Source organism: Athalia rosae, chromosome 3, assembly GCF_917208135.1.
Source record: "Athalia rosae chromosome 3, iyAthRosa1.1, whole genome shotgun sequence".
Classification (NCBI taxonomy): Eukaryota; Metazoa; Arthropoda; class Insecta; order Hymenoptera; family Athaliidae; genus Athalia; species Athalia rosae.
Window position 1 is genome coordinate 19,403,659 of NC_064028.1, and position 14,740 is coordinate 19,418,398.

The following is a 14,740-nucleotide window of genomic DNA, read 5'->3' on the forward strand; positions in this document are numbered from 1 at the left end:
CTTGCCACGCATGCATACGTACGTACGTACGTACCTACATATGGGTTACAGGGGATGAAAATCCGAACAAAACAAACAGAAGAGAAGAAAACTGACTAAAAAAAAAAAAAAAAAAAAAAAGGGTCGGGGGGGGGCGGGGAGGAAAGAAAAAGGAAGAACCAGAAGAACGAGGAACGAGGGAATGAGGAACGACAAAAGCTAGGTGCATAATAACAATGTATTGCAAAAATTCTCTCTTTCCATATATATATATGTATACGTATATCCGCACGGAGCACGTGGGATGACGATCGAAACCGCAGGTATTATTGGTTTTAAAAATTGATCGTGTCCCCCCCCTCCCCCTGCGCCCTTCTTCGGATCGTTTTTCGTTCGAGTTTCGTTGCTGCTGCCGCCGCCGCCGCACCTGGTCGCATATACAATTTCGTGAAAATCATTGTCACCGAGGGTAGAGGAGGAGGTAGGTACGGGGCTACCGTACATACATATATATATTCCTACAGGTATAGGTACGCTCCTAGATATTTCCCTTTGAAATATCGTAACAGTATAGGACGTGTGTATTATAGCTATAGACGTTGGTACCCCGTGTATGCTTCGGTTCGACCGATCGGTCGGGGTTGAATGGAACCGCCCGATCCCGTGTAGCTGAATATAACCGGGAGAGCCGGCGGTACGCCGTGACAATAGGCATTTGGCTAAATTGACTGATTTCCCATTCTGTGAAAATCATTTATTAAAGTCTCCGGGGGTACGAGGGTGAAATAGAAGAGAGCAGAGGGGGGAATCGGAATCGGAATCGTTGCGAGGCGGCGGAAAAATTGAAAACCGACTGCGAAAATATACGCGCAAATTGGGGAATCGACGCTATACAGAGCGTCCGACGGTGGTAAATTTTCAAAACTGTTCCGCGCATCGATGCCTCTCAATACCGCATTACATCCCGTACAACATTCCGCGACATTCGGTGATCCGTAAATCATTTTTATTCGTTCATTTGTCGTCATTATTATTATCATCGTCATCGTCATCGTCACCGTTGCGTCGTTGCTATATAATGATTATTACCTTAGTTTCTGGACAACGGAACACGAGAGAGACGAAAAGTAAATTTGCAACTTCCATCTTTGCTCGTCGAATATCATCGCAGGTATATATAATCAACGAAGGTCTGGTATTTCGAAATTTGGTTTATTTGGGTCAAGGCGAAGCTCGTCCAATTTCTTCGACGACGTAGCGGAGGGAAATACGTCCAAGTTAATTTGGCGCATCGAATAAGGTGGCCCCCGGCGTGGCCGATGAGTTCGAAAGCTCCGGGAATGGTTCCAACAATCGAATCGCTGCAGAACCGGCATTACACTTCTATTCATATTCCCTTTCCTTTATACGCGTTCTACGGAACCCGTACGCCGGAGAGAACCCCCCGGTATTTGACTGACAATTCTTCATTTGCGTAGCGTAAAATGTTCCGCAGATACGTAGGTGTGCCGCGACTCGCGACACTCGGCGAAATCTAAGAACCACCCTCGAATCCGATCAATGGGAAATATTCGCACTGGGACGAACTTCCAGTTTTTTTTTTTTTTTTTGTAAATTATTCCGAAGATCGGTCGTACGGAAATTACGACGAGAGTCGGTGATTAGGGCGGACGGATCGAAGGTAACGGAGTTCAGACGGCACCGAGGGATAAAGGGTTCCGAAATTTGTCGAACGAAATTGTTCGGACGCGAATCTTGCGGACGGTTCGCGCCCTTCGCTAGACCGTTGCGGGGTCAGAGGTTGGCGGTCATCATTTGGACGGTATTGTCACCTCAGTTCCCGGCTAGATAGATCACCTCCTGGGAATACTGATTTTTTTGACTGCAAGCGAAAGCATTTACTCTGCATCCTTTTCCCGCCTGGTCAGTGTGTATATATAGGTACATACGTGTACCGCCGAGATCTACGCGCGGTGTGGTATTCGAGTCCAATTTTTGTCCCTTTTTTTTCCATCATTTTTCGAAATTACGTAATTTACGACAGAGACTCACCTGTTATCCGCAATCCTCCAAGTCAAAGTTGTCCTCGTCGCAGTCCTCAGGAGTCATTTTCTGCAACATATGATAGAAATAAAGTTGTGTACAACGTCGATGAATAAAATTCGAAAATATACCGGAGTTTCGTTTATCCATCCTGCACCCCGCACCGACAAATTGACGAGCGAAATTTCACCCCCTTGATAAAATACAGCGCGGATAGGAGTAATACAGAGGGGATGACGTTAAGAGGGATGGCGAAGCTCTAAATTGATCCATATTAATAAGACACGAGATTTTGCGTTGCCGTTGAATTTTTGCATAAATTTGAATCACCGCGTCGCGTTCCCTCGACTCAGAAGGGCTGCCTGAGCAGTTTGAATAAACGTGAATTATCATTTCGAATATTAGGGACTAAAAGGCGGGCCAGCATCCTTTAACCCAACCTACGGGACACTCGTAGAAATACACCAAACGTTCTACGTAGCTGTAAGAAAAAAAAACGAATCAAAATTTGCGGTTAAAATTCATCGTTCTTCATCTCTCGTTGTATTTTATTTTATTTTTTCTATTTCAGTTTCGACACTTTATAGGCGAGTGGCAAAAATTTAAGTAGATATTCAAAAGTGTATGGTAACTGTATACATATGTATCGTCGTACACACCTATACGCACCGTACGAAATCTGAGTATGAGTGAAGGAGCCGGAGTAAAAGGAACGGAATGGGAGGGAGAACCAATTAAAAGACGCTTACACGCCGCCTAATTCCCCTGGGGGCTGAATAGGCTGGATGACGTATTAACTCATATTTGTCTCCGCACAATGACCGGGCTAAGCTCCTCTGCCCAGGTGTTCGAGAACCCCGAACGACCGTGATCACGTACACCTTATATACATACGATATTACAACGGTGTATAACCGCACACACGCACGATCTCACGCCAGGGCTCTTTTATCTCGCGGCGTAAACGTCGTGGAGGACGAAACCTACACCCACGCGTCCGATACCGTACCATACCACCTCCCCCCGTTCGTACGCGATGCGTGCACGCACGGGATTCACACGCGCGCGCACACACACGTACGTCGTTGCGCGCGTGTATCGTGAAATCTTTGAGAAATTTTTTCGTTCTCAAACTCTCCGAGCGTATAGGGACGACGCTGCGGTCCAGTTCCACATTCCTTACTCTCAACGGGTGGGCCCTCCCGCTTATACTCTTCGTCCTCTTCCTCTTCTGCGCGCTCCGCGGAGCGTCCTTTTTCTCCTTCTCTTTCTCCATAGGTCCACGGAGTCTCGATGCTTTTTCTCCATATTCTTATGCTCTTCCTTTTTATTCCCGTTTTTTTTTCTTTTTCTTTTTTGTTATTATTAGTTTTTATTTCGATTCTTACGTGTCGTTCTTTTTTCTTTTTTTTTTCTTTTCGTCCAGTTCGCTTTCTTTATTTCTTTCTTTCTTTATTCCCTCCATTTCTTTATCTCCGTCTATCGTATTAGGGCGCAATTGTTCCCTTGTGTGTTTTTGTGATTGATCACGTGATGCCATCGCATCGTTCGGTACGTAATAAGTCAAGGGGTTTTAATCCGGTGGTGAGCGAAGGAGACGAGTAAAGGAGAAATAAGATGCGAACAAGAAGAAAATGAAGAAGACGACGAAACGGGAGAGAGAGAGAGAGAGAGATAGATAGATAGAGAGGGACTCTGCCGGCATTCCTCCGATCTCTAGTTAGTCTTTAGTCTCGGGAGTGAATCCTTGACGCGCAAAAAAATTATCATCACGATCGCTCCTCGACCCCCCCCCCCCCCCCCCTCCGTTCCCCTTTGTGTCAGACGTTGAACTTGCGGCGGCCGTCCCCGTGCGAAATGAAAATTAGTCGTACGGTAAAACCTCCTAAATCGCAATCACTGTCAATCGAGCCGAAGTTTCATTTGATTGTTGTAAGCAAAAAAAGAAGAAAAAGAAGAAGAAAAAGAAGCCTCGAGGTTGACGTTAAAAATCCTCGAGCGGGGGATGATTTAAAAATATAACAGGCGCACGTACGATAGCTCGCTCGCTCGCTTGAGCGTGTGGTACGTTCTCTCTTTATTCGGGTTGAGATGAGAGAGCGTGTATAGTGGTTGAAAACTATTCGGTTTATTAATCGAATTAGACTCGTGCGCTTAGATGTGCACCGCCGGAATTCGATTTGACAGGCCCGTCGAGGCGGGCCGCCCGATTCTTTGGAGGGTCATCAATTCTCAACAAAGAACTATTCTCGAGAGAAGAGAAGAGAAGAGAGGAGAGCGAAGAAAGGAGGGAAAAAGAACGAGGACGGGGGACGGGGGACGGGGGACGGGGGACGGGGGTCGGCCGTGCAGCGATTGTCTCTCTCTGGTACCACTTGAAACCTTGTACCAGTTATAATGCAGGGACGACAAAATAATCGAGTCGAAGGTATTCGAAGAAATATAATATAAGAGTAAGTTAAGTGCCGATTCGAGGCGAATTTCAAAAAACAACAAAACTATACATTAATAGGAATAAATGAAAAAATCTTTTCTGCATCGATAAATTGTACGAGCCGTTCGAAAGTTGATTTCTCTGAATTCCTTCTTCCGTAATAATCGAACGGAAATAAAAACCAGCTACATATATATATATTTATATTTAGAGACGGACCAACGATAGATCCGTACAAGATGGATGATCTTGTGTATTCCGTAAATGTATAAAAAGTAGTGAATCTAACAGAGTTTCTATCGATCTAGGAATACCGGGGCAAAAAGGTGACCTCTGATTTTAAACACTAGATCAAACACAGTGTGAGTCGTTGATGTACCCGGGATCATCTACTCTGCGATCGATCTCTTTTTCTCTCACGCTCTGAGGATTGCTGTACATAATATAAGTTGGAGAGAAAAAAAAATAAATAGAATGACAAAAAAAAAGAAAACAAACACAAAAAATCAAATCAAATAAACGAATGAAAAATAATCGAGTCCATGTTAACCGTTTCGAAAACTTAGAAAATACCAGAATGAAATAAATTGCATTCTTAACGTACGTGTGTGTAGTCGTGGGGGGATTTCTTGTAACAAAAGAATCGTCTATCTCGAAGAGAACGACTTTTGAAAATTATAATAATAAAGCAAGTATAGTATAAGGAATGGTAATGAGGCAAAAAACCGATGTCGGAAGAATACTATGGATAGAAAACTACATTATAATGAGAAAATGAAAATAATCCCCCGGATTATTAATGTAGACTTCATTCAGATGCAAATGTCTGTCAACGGATCGCTTTCTGTACGCCCGTACCCCCCGTTTCACAGTCGCAGCTCGCTTATGGTCGTTAGAATAGAAAAGGTATAAGAAAATAAAGAAATAAACGAACGGTAAAAAGAATCGAGAAAAACAACAAAATAAAAAAAAAAAAAAAAAAAAAAATACACGCATCGAACATGTCGAACTGACACAATGAACTGTCATTAACGAACAATTGGCTTCTTAGGTACCCGTGAGCAGCTATACACCGCGCGCATCACTAATTGTAAATCCCTGAAAGGCGCAACGTTTCCACGCACAAGCGCGAAATCGTCAAAAATCGGCCCCGATTTTTCCCGATTTTACCCTTGTATATTCCGAGATTAGACCGTTGTATATTTTAGCGAAGGGTCGAGCGAGGAGTTCCGAAAATGCGGTGTTATAACGTCGGTAGGGTCGCAGTCGATTCATTACGATTCTCGGTCAGTCGTCCCGGCGAGCGGAGCGGTTCGGTGGAGTAGTCGGAGACGCACGTCGTCGGTTTCGTTTCTCGTTTGTTTTCATCTGGCGATTCTTGGAAAAGAGATGAAAATCTCCGCGAAGAACGCAAAGTTAAAACGAGACCCCCACTACCGAGTTGAACGTGTGCTGCGTTCCTCGCATCCGTAGAAAGAAAGAATGAAAGAAAGAAAGAGACACGGCGGTCGTATACGTAAGTTCCGAACGATCGTTATCTCGACGATGCGTCGCGGTGCTCACCTTGAAAACAGAAGATCTTATCCCACTCCTAGATCTATAGACGAAACGAACGCCAACACCGAATATCCACCCTCTCAAGGTTACGTTTATGCGGACGGAAAATATTTATGATAAAAATAAATTCAGAAATCAACGGATTCCCGAAGCGACCCGCGCCGTGTTTTTCCGCAACTAGGATAGACATTATAAATAACGTAACGATATGAATTTCAAAGTATCGCGCCAGCGGAGAGATCGCGGCGCGGTACCCTAACGGATGAGGGGGGGGGGGGGGGGGGGAGGGGGGGGGGGAGAAACGTGACGAGGGGAGAGGATGGAGGGAAAAAAAGCTGCGCTGCGAGGGTGGAAAATGGGAGGGGGTCGCGGTCAGGTATTTACGAGTGGCACTTGACCGGTGACACGGGTTTTTGGGACCAATGAATTTTAATTCCTTCTCCGTCCCATCCCGAGTCCCATTCCCGCAGTTCTGGGGTCCCGAGGTTCCTTCGGGCCGGCTTCCCCCCCTCCCCTTCCCTCCGTCGCCGATCGGGACCCCGGGACTCGGCAGCCCGCTGTGACACCACCGCGATGATTTAATATTTTAAGGAAATAAAGGTCCACCCTTAATTTACCTTTAACCGAGCGGAATATGTTCCTGGCAGCAGGGGGGATCCTCGAAATCATTACAATAATAACCGGACTCCGATTCCTCTCTGTTTCCGTCTCACTCCTCTTTTTTTCTTGTTTTTTTTTTTTTTTTTTGTTTTTTTCGATCTGGACCGAAAAATCTGTACGGGGTGATCGACGAGAAGGGAATAAGAAGGATTGAAAGATATGAAAAATAGGGGATTGACATCGGGAAGTGCGATAGAAGATCGATGGAATCGATTCCGCGGTCAGGTGTAAATAAGTGAAACTATAATATGAGAAAATGGGGTGGTGTGAGTGAGAGAGAAAGAAAGAAAGAAAGATAAAAAAAAAAACGAAGGTAAAGAGAGAATGTTTCCCCCCGTTCTTCCCCCATTTCAGAATGTCCTTTGTCGCGGACTCCTCCGCCCCAAGGGATTGCGACCGCACCGTCTTCGGTATCACCTCTTTCAGCTAGCACGGTCGTCGGTTCTCGCTCTCGCTGCGGCTTAACCGAGACTCTCGGTATATAGGAATGCGAGAAGAGTCGAAAAGCAGCAGCACCACCACCACCACCACCGCCACGCTATTGGCATAGGCCCCTCTTCAAAGCCTCCTAAAGTTTCAGTTTAGTGACGCAAAGAAGAAGAAAAAGAAGAACGAGTTGGGGGAGGGGGAAGAAAAAGAGGAAGAAGAAGAAAAAGAAGGAGATGGCCCTCCGAAGAATGCATCGTTTCTTGCCAACATTCTAATTTTTTTTTTTTTCTCCCTCTTTCGCCTCCTTTCTTTTGTTTTTCATTATCCTATGAAATAAAGACGAAAACCCGTGCGAGTCAACAACGGAAAATTGACACCTGGTATTAATCGTGGGTTCGATTCCTTGTTCTCTTATCCTCGTTCGTAGAAGTGGTAGGAATCGATCGATCGAACGAACGAATATTCACATCCGAGACGACGAATTTCCCGCGATTTCAAAAAAAAAAAAAAAGACAAAGACGGCGTTTGACATCTATAGTCTCACCGAAACTCTTACGAGTGGGGTAAAGGCGAAACCAAACAGAGGAATAAAAATGGAAGAAAAAAATAAAAAAAAAAATTAAAAAAAATGAAAAAAGGGAAATCAAAGGCGAAGCGGAGATTAACGGCGAGAGGGATAGCCACCGGCATCGGCGTAGCAGCATCGGTAACAAACCGAGAGCGTCGTCGTCTCTGACGTAATTGAAACGTAACCCCATTGTTAAGACATAATTGACTGGCACCGTGCAAGACCGTATACCTTACGAACCGGCCCGATCCCGTCTTTAGGCAAAAACACCAATCATCCTGGGTACGCGCAAAAAACCTCTCGAGTCTCCCCCCCCTCCCTCCACCTCCCCCTCCCCCTCCCCCTCGCCCCTCTCGCGCTCCTCTCTCCGGTTCCCCGTTTCATCGCCGGATCCGAGAAGATCCGATCCCCGGGGACGTGCGCGGATAAAAATGTTCCAATGTATTTACAGTGTTTCGTATCAATCGTTAGAACTTTGTCTGGATATACGATATATATATATAATGAACAAAAACCGTGAGATTCTGTAAGTCGGGAATAATGGACCGAATCAAAAGTACCTATGTGTGAAAATAAGGAGGATGCCAAGAAGAAGACGGAGTCGGGAGGGAGGGAGGGAGGGGGGAAAATTTTTCGAAACAAGAAATGAATGAAGGTTTTGTTCACGTCGAATCCTTGTGAGGGGCAGTACGGGGGGGCGTGGGGGGGCCGACGTCAAGAGGTCAAGAGTAGGTTACTCTCGGTGCCGAACGTCGTTCGGATCGGCGATTTCGAGGGCACCGCGAGCACCACCACCGCCGTCACCTCCACCACCGGGTACCGCGCGACTACTACTACTACTACTACCACCACCACCATCGGCATCAGCATCACCGGCAGCGGCGGCGGCGGCGGCGGCGGCAGCGTCTGGTTTATTCTGGTCTGGGGCAGCCTGTTGCTTCGCCGCGATCAAGATTTCATTAAATTCGATTATCCGAGCAGTCAAGCCGGAGATTATAGTATACCCCCGGTAACCGACCGGCGTGTTTTAGACTCCGAAGAATCATCGGAAAGTCCGGGGATAATTAATACGCTGTATACATATAGTTTAAGATAGCGGGCGAGTTAAAATTGTCATTTGAAAACGCCCCTGCAGCCGCGGATATTATATCGATTCGCATTTGCGTATTGTCTCTGCAAAGGAGAGAATAACCAGAATTGTACGTATAGTTGTACACAGTATATACATGCGTATACAACCGGTATAATATAATATATGTGTACGTACAGGGGAACGAGATTAGCTATCTCGAATAGAGAAACGCGAAAGCACCGCGAGGTTGAGGTGGAAAGGGAGGGAGGGGCGTGGGGGGGGGGGGGAGGGGGATTAATTAATAACGGCAGTAATTGGGCCTGGTTCAATCTAAGATAACCTATTCCTCTCATCCTCCTGTTCCCCGTACACTACATCCTATCGTCGTTGATGAGAACCATCCTCGATTTATCTCTATAAGAATTTCTATTATACACACATATACTGCACATGTACAAGTATACGTATACATACATTTATACGTGATAAAATTCTGGAGTTTAACGAGGTTTGAAGATTTATCGCGCCGCGTGCGATTCTCTGCGTACCGCAAAAGTGAGACAAAAAAAAAAAAAAAAACAAAAAAAAAAAAGTAAGAAATCTGGGAAAAAATGAGAGGTGAAGTGTAACCGACAGTCGGATTTCGATCCTTGATATGGAATTGTCGATAAAATTCGTGGCGACGCGGTAAATTAGATTGACCCTTGCATACCTTATGGCCTATGGAGTTCGGGAGAGTTACGGTGGCGCGGTAAGAGAATCATCCGATTTCGGTAACCCGTGGGAATGAACGGGTAATGTGCTTAAAGGGGGATTATGAAAAGAAAACGGCGGATTGGGGTAGGGAGGAGATTTTCCGCTCGGAATAAAGTAATCCTTGGAAGCGCGTTACTCGTTTCTAAATTTTCAATTTTCAAATCGACGCGATGATTCGAAATTACTTCACATGTTATACGAACATACCGACGTTTCTATACATTATATATATATGCACGCGTTATAAGTGTACTTATATAAAAGTGCAGATAAGATAAAGTAAGAATTCACGCCCTCGAGCGAGCTGAGAGAGTATCGGGGAGTAGGTGCAGAAGAAGAATTCTCGCGCTTATCTCGCGAATAAGAAGAACAAGAATACGCTTGGCTTCGCAGGGGTAAAAAATATACATACGTTCTCGTATTATTATACGTTCAGTCTTCGAATATCGTACGTGCGCTTGAATAAGTGTCGTTATCGCGTGAGTATACGGTACGATGATACGTGTTATTAATTCAAATGGCAGAAAAATTTTTATCGAGTCTTCTGTTGTCTACTTTTTAACTTCGATGCTGGAAAAAAGTCACGTTTATTCGGGTTCGTATACATGTATGTATACGGGGAAACTATCGGCGTTGAAATTTTCAAAAGAACAAAAAAATAAATAAAAACGATAGTGATAATTATTTGGAAGCACAATTAATTTTTACCTATTGACTTTGAACACTTGATGATGATAAACGCGTATCCAAATTTAATTAGAATAATTGAAAAATAAGTGTGCAATGTCAAAAATCAGTACGTAAACTGATTTACGGAGGAAATTTTTTTTTTTTTTTATTTTCAAAAATCGAAAATAAATAGTCATTCTGGAGATCCCATTATACCGGGCCAGGCTTGAAAATTGAGGTATAGATAGAGGTTTAAAACAGAAAGATAAAAAAAAAATGGAAGGATATAAATATTTAAGATTCAAAATTCAAAAATCTTTATCAAAAATACGTGAAATATTTTTTTTTTGTATTTTTTTCTATAAAGGCCCTTTAAAAACGAAAATTGCCAAACAAAAACGGTCGAATTCGAACCATTTGTGAAGAAGTTATGACCACAAAACTAGAAAAAAGGCGATTCCTTGGAAAATTCGATATCTCTTGAACAAGTATTTAAAAAAAAATTCCCACATTCATCAGGAAGGCTATTTATATGAAAAAAAAAAAAAAAAAATTTACGAACCGTCCGATTTGGCGTGGAACGCCCGTTATGCCACGTACGTATGCGGTATAGACGTTGCTTGGCTGCGGCTAAAGGAAGAACGAAGGGGGTTGGGAAAGGAAAAAGAGGGAGGAAAGAGAAGTCTATGCGAGGGCTGGTATAATTACTCGCCCGGTAATACAGGTCGGCTCTTGAGTGGCAGCTCATATTACTTGCTTAACCCGCGTGAAAACTAACCCAACAGCTATGTAGGTACGAGGGTTGAGGGAAAGGGAACGAAGGGAGAGGAACAAGGCGAAGGAAAGGGAAAGGAACAAGAAGGGAACGTAGATGATACGCAAAAAAGGTACTCGAACCGTCTAAACGACCTCGCAAAAATACATATGTGCCCGACGAATCGTCGAAGAATTTTTGCAACGATCGCCCACCCGATACGATAATTCTTTTCCATACAGTTGCATAAAATCAGGAGCCGCACGTCGGGGCGCAAGATTAAAAAACGGTGTCGAGTCATGCGAGAATTGTTTTTTAATATTCAAAAACTTATAAGCTTCGTTCGTCCGGTTTCGTTGTAGAATAAAAACCGCTCGGATAACTGAGGGCTTGAAAGTCGAAATTTTGCTTTCACCCTCCGCGAAATTCCGTGGCCTCGAATTTTCTTCGCATCGGCCATGATTAAAAATATGACATAAATTTGTAAAATAAAAATAAGCGAAAAAAAAAAAACAGCCGAGGTACACGTACGTCGTTACACCGCGGTCAGATAAGGAGTGTAGTCTGCACCGCATAAGCACGACCACACAATCAAGATGAACAGCGGCGGGGTAAAAAAAGAGCTTCCGAATTCTTGGAAAAATGTTCGAACCGGGCGTATTCTACATAACAATGCCTTCGGGGGGGTGGGGGTGGGTGGGTTGAGTTAGCCGGAGGCTGCAGGTTGACCACGTTCCTCTCGGTTCCCAGACTGTCCGTTTTCTCACAATCAGTTTATGTTCAGCTACAGCAACATGCGGCATAAACGAAAAAATAAAACACCGACCGAACGTGTGTATATATATATATATATATATATATATGGATATATATATACTTTGTGAATCTGGAATGGAGTATAAGTGCATTTCTTCGGGTTGTTTTTTTTTTTTTTGACTTCTTTCATTTCCTTCAAATATTACGAAATGAAACATCGCGAAGATCGAGGATGTGGACCAAGAGACGCGGTAGTGATAGAGTTCGATTTCTGGATAACTCGCTAACCGGAGAGCCTAGCAGCAAACTACGGACACGAGGTCCTCCCGTTATCGTACCGATATCGAGGAATGCGATAAGACGACAAATTCAACGCCTACTCCCGTATTACGTGAAAGAAGTCATTACTCCTACTGGTTTGTCACGAATGGAGAGGTCCTCTGTGATCCTAACCCTCGACAGAAGTTGTATTCGAATGAAACGATGACGTTAGATGACAAGATAACATCGACCCGCCAGAGACCGTTACACGTACTCTGTTTAAAAAAAAAAAAAAAAAATTGTTGAAATCGCTTTCTTTCTCCATTCCGATTTTCCGCCCCCTTCAATTGTTAATTTGATCTGTTGTCTGGTTTATTACCCTTTTCTGTTTTCTGTTTCGTATTCAAGATATTCGAATAGTAGCAACTTTCTTGAAGAATTCAGAATGAAAAGATCGGAGGAGAAAATTTCGTCTAAGGTATTTTGACAAAGTCGAAGCAGGGCGAATCAGGAGGTGAAGGAGACGTGGGTGAAGAAGAAAAAAAAAAAAGTTTAAAAAAAGAGGAATTCGAGGACGCGATGAACTAGCTGCAGTTTGACGGTTCGAGCATAGAGAAATGAAATACGATCTTTGGGTAATATTTTTAATGGATTTCTCCGTAAAACCATAACTCCGCGTGGATGTACGGATGTAAATTGCCAGAGTTACAGAAATGACTGGATGAGTTTCCAGTGTACGTTCGTTCGACTCGTAAAATGAAGGAAAAAAAAGTGAATAAAAATATCAAAACCGGTGTCACTGATAATTGTTAACCAATTCTCGTACCCAAATTTCTGATCAATTCATAGTTCGATATCTGAAATTTCCTTCGCACAATGCGTCGTCGAAACAAGTTTTCGAAATTCAAAGAATCCATTGGTTTCTTTTTTTTAGAGAAATAAATACCTTTGATTTACTCGGAGATGTTATCGCGAGTTACTCTCCGATTATAACCGCTTCGCCTCGATTTCTCCAAACGAGAGGATGATTTTACTTCCCGTGAGAGAACAGCCAGCGCGGAATAAATTTCTTTTACTTTTCCGATACTCGATATTTGCCATAATCTTAATTAATCTCCGGCAAACGCCCCGACTAATTGGCGAATTAGCTAATTGACGACTTCATATAGATATACGGAGAATGTATGGGTATGCAGATACATAGTGTATACACCACGGTTAGTAAGATCGAGCGTGAGAATAACCTTCGTATCCCTATAGAAATCCAGACCGTCTCGGAATAAGCATCGGCAAAGCTCGGGGATGAATATGAAATGAAATGAGAGGAGAATAAAGCGGAGTAAAATCGAATAAAAAGTGAAATGACGAGGAAAACGAAAAAGAAAAAGCTCCGGATCTTATACACTAGGAAAAATTTGACGCGATATGCGAGAGTGCAACGTTCGTTTCGAGACTTTAATAATTCCATTCCGTCGAAGGGATTCGCCTGTGTATCCATACCGATATCGCGTAGATGGCGCGGTCAGCTGAGAAGCAGAAGGTCGTGGACCACAGACGGCGATTTTTATTTCACATCGCGAGAAACCAGTTCATAAATAATGTAAATCCGCGCAGAGAAAAAAAATAACAACGAAAAAAAGGAGAAAAAAAAACCGAGGAGTAGGTATAGGACACAGATGTAAAGTATATAAGATTGTAAATACGTAACACATACTTACGTACCATATATATAAATATATATATACGGTACATAAAATGCGCCGCTGACTTCTCGAGAAACCCCGATGCAGCGCGTACGAAATCGAAAGACGATTTCGACGAGGATCACGGAGCTTTTTTCGAATCGGACGATCGGTGGTGATAGAAAATAAATGAACAAATGGACCAGAAGATCGAACTAAAAATCGTCGAAATTTGACCAAGAACTCCCGTATTCCAGTGGCGAAGTTGCGACTAAAAATGATCTCGAATGAACGACGTTTAGACGTTTTTCTTCTATTTTGTGTCCAACGTAGCGTCATTTTTTGTAGATTAAAATCCATATTTACGAGGAAAAAGATCCTCATGACCCGTATAAGTATTCCAGAAGATAACGCTGTACATACAATCCATTGCGCGTATACGTACATAGGAATACGTGTGTTTTGACCGGAAGTCAACAATTTTCTCACGCTAAAACAAGGTCCAACTTTTTTAACCGCGACGACGTCGCGTTCCGTAGACCAGTTTCCGTAGATTAACTTTAATCTAGTCATAAATTTACCTGTATATACAATATACGTATACATATATATATATGTATATATATGTATATATATATGTATACGTATATACGCATGGTACATTAACCTCATTAACCGACGTGCTTGAATTTTTGTTTTTCCCTTCTTTCGATCGTTCTTTCATTCTTTTTTTCTGACCCGCAACATCCTGCAAGAAAGAAAACTATACGTTCGTTCATTTCTTTCGTCTCCTGATATATTATTTTTCACGTTATATCCGAAGTAGGTAGGTCAAAACCACAACGACGACAATCGAATAAAGAGCAAGAATTACGCGCGGAAAAATAGTCGGGACTAATTATCGATCGTAATCGATTTATTTATTCACTAATTTGGGGGGAGGGCGATACCAACACAGACGCGTATAACTTCACGTATACACGCTAGCGAAGCCAAACGCGAATATTATTCAGGTATACGTATACGTATACCTGCTAGGTAACAGTATAGGGTGGTCAAACAAGAACGAGTAGAAGCTAAGAGAGGCAACACCACGCAACACATAACAAGTTGCAGCAGC

General features: G+C 43.2%; 1 protein-coding gene across 1 annotated transcript in view; it reads right to left on the minus strand.

The window, feature by feature from the left end:
* LOC105689920 (LIM/homeobox protein Lhx9) overlaps positions 1-14,740 on the minus strand; it is a 153,729-nt gene that overhangs the window by 71,824 nt on the left and 67,165 nt on the right. Inside the window, exon 3 of the mRNA XM_020854513.2 lies at positions 2,032-2,091. The gene's annotated coding sequence lies outside the window, so the exon portion shown is untranslated. The remainder of the gene's footprint in view (positions 1-2,031; positions 2,092-14,740) is intronic.